The sequence below is a fragment of the Fukomys damarensis genome, unplaced genomic scaffold (genome assembly GCF_012274545.1).
Source record: "Fukomys damarensis isolate Sample0158 unplaced genomic scaffold, DMR_v1.0_HiC HiC_scaffold_1, whole genome shotgun sequence".
NCBI lineage: Eukaryota > Metazoa > Chordata > Mammalia > Rodentia > Bathyergidae > Fukomys > Fukomys damarensis.
In genome coordinates this window covers 54461735-54473950 of record NW_022900913.1, presented here as the reverse complement: position 1 = coordinate 54473950, position 12216 = coordinate 54461735, and the positions used below count along the sequence as shown (strand labels likewise).

The window sequence follows — 12216 nt, the reverse complement described above, 5'->3', positions numbered from 1 at the left end:
TTTGAGACAGGGTCTCACTATGTAGTTGAGACTGACCTGGAACTCACTATGTAGCCCAGGCTCGTCTTGAACTCACAGCAATCCTCCTGCCTCAGCCTCCTGAATGCTGGGATTATAAGCCTGCGCCACTATGCCTGGCAGGGTTGCTCCGTTTTTGATACTTGTTAAACATCTTTTCTTTCCTCCTCCAGCTCCAGAGAAAAATTATCTCAATTTTTCAGTTTCAGGTGCAGCCCCTAGGCAACAGAGATATCATATACATTTATAGGTGCAATATTATATTTATAGATACTCAAAAAGGACCTTAGAATTCACTGGTCCAGCCATGTTGGCCTCATTTTTTTTTTTCTTGGAGGTGACCCACAGCCCTCGGTTAAGGGAATTCACCCAAGGGCACCCACAACATGATGAACTGGCTGGTTGTGATATCCTAACTAGGTGAATACTTGAGAGTCCAGATGTTTGAGATCCCAGTAGTCCCAAGTGACTGCTCTAATATTTAAAGTAAACTTATTATGTGAAGTTGCGTTTTTCCATGAAGCACTTTCTGAGACAGATATTAGTGGGTAGAATGTTCATGAGGAAAAATTCTTGGAATCAAACATATTTGAAAGGGACAGGAAAGATACAGGATTAGGCTGAAGAAGAATAAGCACTATGAGGGCATCAGTGAAGGCCTCAGGGAACCCAGTAGCAAGATGGCCTGAAGCTAAAATGGACTTTCATTAGAACCAAAGCGTATATAAACTTTGAGTAAACTTTCACTGGAAATACCTGATATGTAGTTTTGCTTCCTTTTTTTTAAAATCAGAAATAATTTTAACTTATTTTAAAAGGACTAGTCATATCAGATGGGAAAAAATATGGTAATTTTTAAAAGGCCTGACTTTTTGACAGATCACAGAGCATAATAAAATAAGAAAGCTTTAAATAAACAAAAACAAGGTGAAAATCACAAAACAGCAGAAAGGGGCATTTGAATGTGTTAAAATAATTTAATTTCCCTGTACATTTCTGTCTACGTGGGAAATCAAGATACGCACTTTAAAGTAGTTACCTGTTTTGAGACATTCAAGTCAATTAAGGTGGCAAAAGTAGAATTCAATCACTAGTGAAATGTTTAAATTATATATATTAAACAAAAAAGTGTCCTTAAAGGTTAAAAAATAATCTTCCACAATGCAATAAATTGCAAATCACTGAAATTATAACTCTTTAGATGATTTCAGTTCAGTTTTTGGTTTCAAAATTTGGACACAGTAAGCAAAAAAAGTCCTGGCAGAATTTATATCCATTTTTACGTTTTTCTTTCTTGCTTTGACTCCTGGTTACACTGTTTAAAGACGGTTGTGGAGGTGCTCTTGTATGACCGGCAGCCTAGAGAGGGTCAAAAAGTTTATTCCAGGATGGAAACTCACTATGGCAAGTTGTGCAGCTGAAAGCAACACCACTCTATCTGTGGTTCAGCAGGTACTTTGACAGATTTTTTTTCATATCTTTGGTTTTCTTTCCTTTGGGTCTAGCAATACTTTCAGCTTCACTCTTTGGATCATCACACGGTTCAGTGGTCTCTGTGACACTGGAATTTTTGAGGACTATCTTCTAATTCTTTGGCATTGTCTTAAATTAGTATCCTTTAGATCAACCTTTTCTACTTCTCCAGTTCCACTTTCATTGAAACAGTCAGCGGAATTCTGTGGTGGCTTCTGTTTCTTTTTCTCCTGTGTTTTAGAAAGCTTCCATTTCTTCTTCCTCAGAATTGGCATTCAAGGGCTAGGGATTTAGCTCAGTGGTTCTGCTGCCTGCCTTGCAAGCACAAAGAACTGAGTTTGATCCCTGGTACCAAAAAAAAAAAAAAAAGTCTTAGAATTGACATTCAACAGATTGTCTTCTACTTGAGATCCTGAAAAATTATCTTCCTCTTCCTCCAACTGTTGTTCCAACAAAGCAACCATTTCCCGATGTTCCTTTGACTTTTCATGATTCTTCATGGCCTCTTCTGTCTCGAAAGACTTGTCACATGCTGGACAGTAAAGGTCATCAGAAGACCCAACTTCCTCAGTCTCATTACTATCCTTACCATCCTGACCCTTTGAGCTCATCCTCTTCCTCCGTTTCGTTTTCATCTGATCCATCTCCAGGCTCCTTTTCGTACCGTGCCCCCACTCTGGGAGCTCCTTCTACACACTGGCCATGTCACCCAGCTCTGTACTCCTCCACGGGTTAGGCCTGCTGGAGCTTCTGCTGCTGCCTCATCCCTTTGGCCTTCCTGACCTCCTCAGCGTTCTGTTCCTCTACAAGCTCCAGATGAGCCTGTGCTCTCTTACCTCTTTTACGAATAAAGGCTACCAACTGATGTACGAGCTCATTCTTCTCTTTTCTGGCTTTGTCTTGAATTTTGTTGTTGTTGCTGTCTTTGCATAGCTCGCTTTGCCCAGTGGTTTGACGCTTGCCGTGCATCTTATTCTTCCTTAAGGCGAAGTTCTTTTGAGTACAAAAACTCCGCAAGTAAGCGTAGAATAGGTGGACTACCATATCGTAGGCACTCTGGGAGGCTCCGAAAGTGAAAAATCCTCAACATCCTCCTCTAGTACAGATTCTAGTTCTTCCTTTGCAGCCATTTCCAAAACATTACGATAGGGCCGGGGATTTAGCTCAGCGGTCCTGCAGCCTGCCTTGAAAGCGCAAGGTCCCGAGTTCGATCCCCGGTACCAAAAGAACAACAACAAAAACATTACGATAAACTGTATAAAAGCCCTTTTCATCATCTCCATAAGCAGAATAACAGGTAACAGTGAAATATTGAAGCAAATCTAAGCTGTCATCTTGACATTCTCCATCAAGCGCTCCTCTGAGTAAGGCCTCTCTGATTATTATACCCCCCCAAGAGAGGGGGGCACCACATGCTCTTGGATTAATTTAAATTGTTCAGTTGCTTCTCCCGCATTATCCAAATTTCTTTCGGGTGCCGTTTCAGGGCCAGTTTCCGGTGGGCCTTCTTGAGCTCCTCCTCGCTGGCAGTGGCGCTCCTAGTGACACTTCATCGCCGGGCCAGGAGGGGCGCTGCAGTGGGCCCAGGGCAGGGGCAGATCTCCTCCAGCGGGAGCCGGGCGCCCGCACCCGGACGGCCAGTGAGCTCTGCGGTGGTGACACCGGCAGCTGTAATATTATATTTCATAAAACAGTTTCTAAAATGAGACCCCGGTGTTCTTCCAAACGTACTTACTAGTCTCCCAGTAACTACATTGTACATCAATTTTTAAATTTAAAGTAAGTAAAATTAAAAGCTAACCTCCTGAGTCACACTAGTGACATGTAGTTCCTTTAGAAATGGCTTCCCAATTAGAAGTACTCCAGGCCCTTCTTGCCTCAAACAAAGAATTGGATGAGACAAGCCAAAAACAGTGCCAAAAGTTTATTTAAAAAATGAGGGGTGAAAGAGTAAGAGAAAGACTGGCTTTGTAGAGCAAAATTGGGCTGAACAAAGAGAGGAAAGGATAAAAGCAAAAATAAAAGTATATTCTAGAAGATGCAGAGCGGGCTCCCATGCAGCCTCCTTGTGGCATCTGTGTCCTCATATGTCATCCACATCTCCTGGGAGCCCTGGAGAACTCCCACATAACGGGGTCCTGGAATTCCGCCTCCTGGGAAGTATTTGGCACTATCCTGGGATTTGTAATTGACAGGTCCTGCTTATTTCCCCAGCCAGCTTGCCACGCCCTACCCCACTGTATCAACGTGAGTCCCATTTCAAGTACTCAGTAGCTAAATGTGGCAAAGGGCTGTCATATTAGATAGTGTAAAACCATAGTATAAAAATCATATGCATGTACTCCTTGTGCTAAAAAGACCAATGGCCATGGCAGAGACCAGAGAAATGGCCTGTGAAACTATGGGGCTTAATATGAGGTAACGCACAGCCAGGTCAGAGTGACTCTTACCCAAATTCCATTCTCAGAAGTGAAACCCTCTTTACTAAAAAGATAATGTTAATTATTAACCACAACGTATATTTTGTCTGTTCTGTTCCTAAGTCAAGAATGCTTTGTCTCTTCTTTATAAGCCTTGCCTGTGTCTGGAATGTATCCCTAACAACTACATGTAGCCCCTTTACTCTGACCTAACTGTGACGTCAACAATAAACATCAATGGCTTTGGCTGGCCAGGGCCTTTGCTGTTTAGCCCTGGCCACCCTGGCTCCCTGCTTTTCTCTTTAACTCTGTCTCTTTGTCTTTCTTCTCGCCTTGTGTCATAGCACCAAGCAGAAGATTGGAACCCACCGCAGGGCTCTCAGTGCTTCTCCCAGGACGGTGGAAGGAGGAATGACTCCAGGGTGCTGTTCCAACTTAACTTGGTGGAATGGAGCGATTTCCTCAGTTCCATGGTTCTTGTTTGGTCAGATGGTTTTGCTCCTCTAACACCTATCTGAAGTGAGTAATGAGTTCAAGATCTTTCACAAGCAAAAGTGCTATTAATTTGGGGCATCTCCTGGGAGTGAGCAGGTGTGAGTGGGGCACCTCCGTGGGGAGCTGAGAATTTCCTTCACAGAAAAACAAACCAAATGCATTATGATGTGCATGTCATCCAGGTTTACACCACACTATGATTAAAACATACATCCATCAATTCAGAAATCACCTTTGTTATAACAGCAAAAATCTTCCCAATAGCTGAAGGCCATATGTTTAAAAAAAAAAACTCAAAGAAATATTTTCTGAGGGAAATACCAGCTTTTCACATCTAAGGCTGACAAGATAATGAGTCCTGAAACATGATCTAAAGTCAGTTTTATTTATTTTTTTCTTTTTTTTGATGTCGGGGATCAAACTCAGGACCTTGCACTTGTGAGGGTGGTGTGGCACCACGGAGCTAAATCCCTGGGCCTAAGTCAGATGTATATTTATAAATGGAAGCTTGTTTTTCTGTTACTGACACACAAAGCTACACAAATGTCATATTCAAATTTGACCACATTCCCTGATTGAATTTTCAAAGAATTGTCTTCATGTAATGAGTGTGAAATGTTAATTTAGTGTTTTTCCTTTTGTCTGAATATCCATGCAATGAAGATCATTCATTTGTTGGAAAGGAAAAGGGTTTTGTGTACCTGATTTATGTTTATTGTTATTATTGATTACTCAAAAATATAACAACAGTTTTATTGAAAGAAAAATTTGCTCACAATTTTACCACCTCTATGTGAAAATGGTTTTATTCCTTAAATTTTATGACAGGAACTTCCATCTGGATGGAGGCAAACCTGTCGCATGCCCTGATGTCACTAACAATTTAATTACATGATCAAATCCTCTTCAAATACGAACAGGTGTACTACCATTCTTTCAGCCTTATTGTTGGAAAAATTAAGTAATGTAGTTAGTGCGTGGCCAGAGCACAATTCTCCACCAGTTCATACTTGATCTCGCCTCCCACCCCTCCTGCACACTGGGTTCCCAGCATGCTCTTTCTCTAGCTTCCTGCCCACTGCTGCTTCCAGATGGCAGAGTCTGATACCTGAATCAAAGAGAGGTGCTCCAGCTTCGGAGCTGGGGTCCCCCGCTCACCAGCGGTGCAATTATCTTGGCAATTTCAATGTGGCACAGAAAAGCTGTCATGAACTGGGAGGCACTAAAGCGGACTCTGCCAATCAAAGCAAAATTTCATCTAGCCTTAGTCCAGCTGAGTCCTACTTTGCACATTCACAATGGACACGCAGAGCTGCTACATTCACTTCCTGAACTGACCTTTGATCCAATTAGTAATAATAGGCTTTCTCCAGCATGATAATGTAAAAAAGGGGGTGAAAAGCAGAGCTGCCACAGGGCCCAACACCATCCTACGCATCCATGGACTGGGTACTTAACAAATGTTTACTGCATGATCTATTTGAAGAAAACTGCATGATTAATACATGCAATAAATTATCTCCAAGTAAAGACATCCTTGTAGCCCTAATTCAGATCAAGTATAGAATATTATGAGCAATGAAAAAAACCTCCCTAGAGCCCTTCTTGTCTCCCTGAAAGTAAATACTACCCTAATTTCTAACCATAGTGTATTCAGTTTTATCACCATGGTGGCTCACACAGGTGACACAAAAATCTGCAGTCTAACACCATAATTTAGATTTGCTTGTTTTTGCACTTTATTTGGATAGAATTATACCATATGTATTATACCATATGTACGTGTTGAAGCATATAATTGTACCCATGTATTCAATTCATGCATGTATCATGATGCATCATAATACACACCTACATCTGTTGAAGGACATCCGTTTCCAACACTGAGCTATTATGATGTGGCAACAAACATTATCTTACTTGTCTTTCAGTGTTAACAATACATTATCAAAAATACAGTGAATGTCTATATTAAAAATGTTTATTACAGTAAAAGACACATTGCCATTAATCCCCCTCAAAATACTCCTCCTCACTTCAAACACACTTAGTCTGTCATTCTTGCCACTTTCTGAAGTAGTTCTGGAAGTCCTCCCCCATAAGTGTCTTTGTGAGGTATGATAAAAAATACAGTGAATGCTGCTGCCGAATGCCATCCAATAGAAAGGCAGGCCCTTAAAAACATTACAGTGTGTCCTCAACCACATGATTCACTATGCCCAGCACCATGAAACTGCCAGATCTTCCACAAAATCAAAATGACCATGAAAGTTAAACATTTTGAATGGATTAGGAACATTGAGATAAGTCAGGACAGCACAACTAGGGACACTCACAAAAGGAGGCTCCCAGAACAGTCTCAGAAAGTGGCAGGAGCCGTAGGATAAGTGAGTTCAAAGCCAGGAGGAGTATTCTGAGGGGGATAAGTGGCAATGTGTCTTTCATTGTGATGATTTTTTAAATTTAAACATTCACCACAATTTTTTATCACACCTCATCTATGCATTTTTGCTGGTTATTTTTCTAGGAATGAATTGCTAAGTCCTAAAGCATATGTGTTTTTAACTTTACTAGAAATTGCTGGACTTTCCAAAGTGGTGGTACCCATTTGCATTTCCATCCGAGTTGTCTTGTTACACCAAAGTGCAACAGCTCAGCATTATAGCCAAATGTTATATAGTTCAGCACTACAGCCAAGTGTTACAAGTATTTGAAAGTCTCCGAAGGCAAAGAAACCAAGTGGCACTCAGGCTTTGACCCAATCTGAGTATGTGCAAACAATGACCACAAGTATTGACTTAGCCGACAGGGTTTTACTTTCGTAAAGTCTACTTCTGAGTACTCAATGGTGACAACCCAGTGTATTGGATCCCTGGGGCTGGCTTGGGTCATTGCAAGGGATTGCTCCTGGTGCACATTAGGCATTGCTGACTTACAGTGGCACAGAGGATTGACAGCTGGGGATGTACAAGTGACAGCCCAACAGAGCCTCAGAGGATGATTTTCCCAGATAGTTCAAGCTGTGGAAGTCCTGATCTAGGGTATATGTCCTCCACTGAGGTATGACTATTCTTTGATCTTGCAGAGTCCACCATGCACTGGGGCCTTGGAATGCCCTTTCTTGTTGTGCCCACTGATTTTCTTCTGGGGAATATATTTGTTCTGTATTCTGGTAATCTTTAGGGAATATGGCCAAGTCTGTGAAAACATTTTGAATTGATGCTGTTGTGCCAGTGAGGATGGCCTCTTTTGTTGCCCAGTCTGCCAGCTGGTTTCCTTGGATGACAGCATCCTGCCCCTTTTGATGTCTCCAGCAGTGTATGATGGCTACTTATTCAGGTTCCAAGACAGCCCCCAAGAGTTGTAATATCTCTCCCTTATTTTGGATCCCTTTACCTCCTGTGTCAATGGTCCTCTTTCCTTATATATAGCCCCATAGATGTGGACTGTGGCAAAAGCACATCTAGAGTCATAGTCAATGTTAACAGTCTTTCCTCTTGCCCATTGGAGGGCTCAGATGAGTGCTCAGAGCTCTGCCTTTGTGCAAACCACTTAGGAGGGGAACTGCCTCGATGATCTGGTCTGCCGTAGTGACTGTGGGTAACCTGCCAGCTGTTCTCCAACCTGTGTGAAGCTTCTACGGTCTGTGAACAGGGTGGTATCCTGTCTGGGCTTTGGTACCTCAGTGAGGTCAGGTTGACTGGAGAACAGCTCATTGGTGACTTCTTCACAGTCGTGGTCTGGAGGCCTTTCCACAGTTGGCAGGAAGGTGGCTGGATTTAAAGTAAAGTCTCTAAAATAACTCAGGACTGTGCAAAGCAGCCCTTGGTCCTATGTCATCCTAGTGATTGAGAGCCACTTATGTCCTTGGTTATTCATCAGAGTCATAAAGGAGTGGGGAAAGTTTACCCAAAGGTTTTGTCCCAAAGCCAGTTTGTCTGTTTCTTTAATGAGGGTGACAGTTGGCGCTAGGACACGGAGGCAAGGGGGCCATCCAGCTGCTACTGTATCTGTTCAGACAGATAGGCCACTGGCCTCTGCCGGGACTCTACCACTTGAGTTAGGACTCTGAGGACTACATAGTCTTTTTCATGCGCGAAGAGATTAAATTCTCAGCTCATGTCCAGCAGTCCTAATTCTGGGGCTCTGGTGAGAAGCCATTTGATCTTTCTGAAGGCTGATTCTTGTTGAACTTTCCATTTTAGAAGTTGACCTTCCAGGGTCCAATCAGGGCAGCAGAGAGAGATGCTTGGCCTTTTCTGCAAAGCATGGGATCTAGATTTGGCAAAAACCAGCTGCCCCAGGAATTCACAGAGTTTCTTTTTGTTATCAGGTCTCAGGAGGGAGCAGATGGCTTTTTTCTCTCCATTCCCAGGGAGTAGTGTCTCTTGGTTATGCTGAACCCCAGGTAGAAGTTCAGGGCTTCCCTGAACAGCATGGGGAAGCTTTTGAAGCCTTGAGGAAGTCTTGTCCAGGTTAACTGTCATTTGCCTTGTACTGGGGCCTTCCCATTTGAAGGAGAAGAATGGCTGGCTTTGCGGGTTGGGGGCGGCCACAGGCAAAAGGCATCTTTAAGATCTAGACAGATGAACCAGGCTGCTTGAGGTGAGAGCAGATTCAGCAGGATGTAGGGGTTTGGAACAAATGGATCTAGAGTAACTGTGGCATTGTTGATTGTCTGGAGGTCCTGTACCAGTCAGTATCCATTTCCACCTGGCTTTTTAACTAGCAGTAGTGGAGTGTTCCAAGAGGACTGGCGTTCTTTCAGGATCACTGCACCTTTCAGCTGGCTGATGTGTTCCTGGATCCTAAGTCATGTCTCTCTGGGTATAGCATATTGTCTCAGTCTGACAGTTTTGCCCCTGGTTTAAGTTCTACCAGGACTGGGGGCTGATTCTTGGCCGTCCTGGGTAGGGATTTTTCATCCCAGACCTCTAAAAATGTCTCCAGTAACTTTGGGGGGTTTATTTCTTCCCAATCGGCAGTGCATAGTTTCCATTCATCCTCTCTGGGGACAGTTACAGGCAGTGTCAGTCCTTTCTGGGCCTCTAGGATCAGGTTAACAGTTCCCTAGAGAGTAAAGGTTATGCATGCCCTGTGTTTAGTCAGCAGGTCTCTTCCCAGGAGAAGGATAGGGCACTCAGGCAGATACAGGAATTCATAGACCACTTCATGTCCTTCCAATCGGCAAGTCTGTGCTTGGCAAAATGGCCTTGCTATCTGAACTCCAGTTGCACCCGTAATGGTGATGTCCCTGTTGGTGAAAGGGGCAACCAGGGTGGTCACAACAGAATGTTCAGCCCTTGTGTCCACCATAAAAGTCATTGTGTGTCCCCCAACTGTCATATTGACCATGGGTTCCTGGGGACCCAGAGTGAAGGAGCCCCTTCCGTCCTAATCTGACTCAGTCTCTGCACATGCAATCAGGTTAGGTGCTGGTGTCTGGGGTTGGTATTGAGGGCTAGCATGACTGGGGGACTTCCAACTAAGTGTGCCTCCCTTTTGATTGGGGCATTCATTCTTGCATTGTCCAATCTCTTTATGCACATTGGTCCAGATGCAAGGGGGTCTGCTGTTGGTTTCCCCCCGTGTGTGGTGGTCCTGGTTTTCGAGTAGGATCTGGTCTCCCGAGCACAGCCATGAGGAGTGAGACTTTGCTTCATTTACTTGTCTGCCTCACGTTGGGATTCATAGTCTCAATTGGTGAAGACCTTTGTAGGGACTTCAGGCAGCTGAGTGGCATTTGTGCCAGTGAATCCTTCAAGCTTTTGGAGTTTGCAGCAGGTGTCAGGAACGGACTGGGCCATGAAAGCAGCACTGGCTCTCAGAGGCTTCAGAATCAAAATGCATGAAGACTCAGAATGTCTCTCAGAGTAGTTCGTAGTAAGTCTCCAAGTGATTCAACTGGCTTCTGAGTCACCAAGGCTGATTTTGACACGTTGGTAGGCTTTTTGGCACCAGCATGGACCCTCTTAGGATGGTCTTTTGATATCACTTGAGAGAGGCCTGTCCAGCAGGGGCACGAAAGTTCCAACCCGATTGACATCAGGGACATCAGAGGTTACCTCTTTTGTCCAGTCTACTGATTCATGGTCACACAGTGTGGGGAGGCAGACCTTGCAGATATTTTCTGGCCTCAGTAAGGATTCTGAGTGATTCCTCAGTATTGAAGAGAGTGAGGAAAGGCAGAGTTAACAGAACATCTTGAAACATTGGGTAGGAACATCTTGCAGCTTGAACGGTTACATTTGCAATCAGGGCACTTGAATGGTTTCATGTGCAGTGCAAGTGGCTTTAACAAAACATCTTATGATTCCTGGCAAAAAAATATGGATGGGGGCTTGGGAACAGACAAAGGCCTGCCCATGATATTTCTGTATTAGTCTGAGCATTCTAGTTGGTCCAAATCCTCAGACACACTTGGTAGTGTCAGTAATTGTAATGCCTTTTGGCAGTGTGCATGGGTACTTCATTGTGGTTTTAATTTAAGCATCCCTGAACACTAAATGATTTGAGCATCTTTTCCATGTCTAGTGTGAAATTTATGATGTTCCTTTCAGGTCTTGGTTCCTGGTTTTGTTTTTTTTTTTTTAAGATTGTCTTTTTCTTATTGATATAAGGTTCTACAGTGGACCTTGACTTTGAACTCATTCTTGAGGGTTGGTTGTAATTCCAGATCATCAACTGAAGGTCCAGACTCCTCTCACAGCCTTCAAAGTCTCTCCCCTATGTACAGGCAGCTCTTGTGTCCTTAGAGAGAGAGACACTGGCCCAGGATTTCTCAATTAAGTCCACATAGGAAAGGATGTCATAATTTTTCCTTCCACAACTTTTTAAGGGTTAAATCTGTATCTGAGACCATCTGGAAGCACATGCAGCTGACATGCAGGTCATAACTCAAGATTTGATAGTAAGTTAAAACTAAAATTCTGGTCATAACCCAAGCTGTTCATATGTCAGCCAGGTCGTAACTCAAAGGCCCACTGTACATTCTAATGAGCCTTTGTCATTATATGTACTGCATAGAGCCTGTTCCTGTGTGATTTACCATTACAACTCTTAATGGTATCTTTTGATGGGCAGAATATCCTAATATTAATGTAGTCCAACATAGGAAAAGGTAAGGGGATGTTACCAGAATTCCTGCAGTGGGTCTTGGTCTCCTATGAGCCATGACAGCACAAAGCAAATTAAAGACAGGAAATAAAACTTAGAGAAAAAAAGCTGGGTCTTGGGCCTGTTCAGTGCTGCTCTGGGCAGCAAAGACAAGGGGTGCCAAGGGCACACAGTATTTTATTTACTACAAGCATGGGAGATTAGGAAAGGTATGCTTTGAAGATATCTATAGACACAGGGTGAGGCATTTGGAAGCATCTGGCTAGGAGTACCTGGCCATGGCTGTTAGGCAGGCAGGAATATCCGATACGCGGGCAGGGATAGCTGACATGTAATTGGGGATGTAAAGGGGGAAGGCACTGCTTGTCTGTATGGAGAGATCAAAGGGTGCCGAGAATGGATTACAATCAACCAGAAACCAACCCATCAGGTCAGTGAGAAGCCATAATTCAGGGGAAGGAATTTGGTTGGAGCTAGGTTGATCTCAGCTGGAAGTGAACCTGCTGGACCCTGGTACGTCATGGACTAGGACTCAGAAGCAGCCATTAGCAAAGGAGCAGTACTAGCCCAACTCTGCTAACTGACATGACCATTTGAGTCACATAAAGCTTTGGTCAGGCTCCTAAGATTAAAAAATATAAAGGAATTATGAAAAAGCAAGAAGCATGTGCCATATATATATATATATATTATA

The 12216-nt window shown here is 43.4% G+C and overlaps 1 pseudogene; it reads right to left on the bottom strand.

Moving 5' to 3' along the window:
• Positions 1 to 1230: 1230 nt before the first annotated feature.
• Positions 1231 to 12216, bottom strand: part of LOC104871461 — a 71005-nt pseudogene continuing 60019 nt past the window's right edge.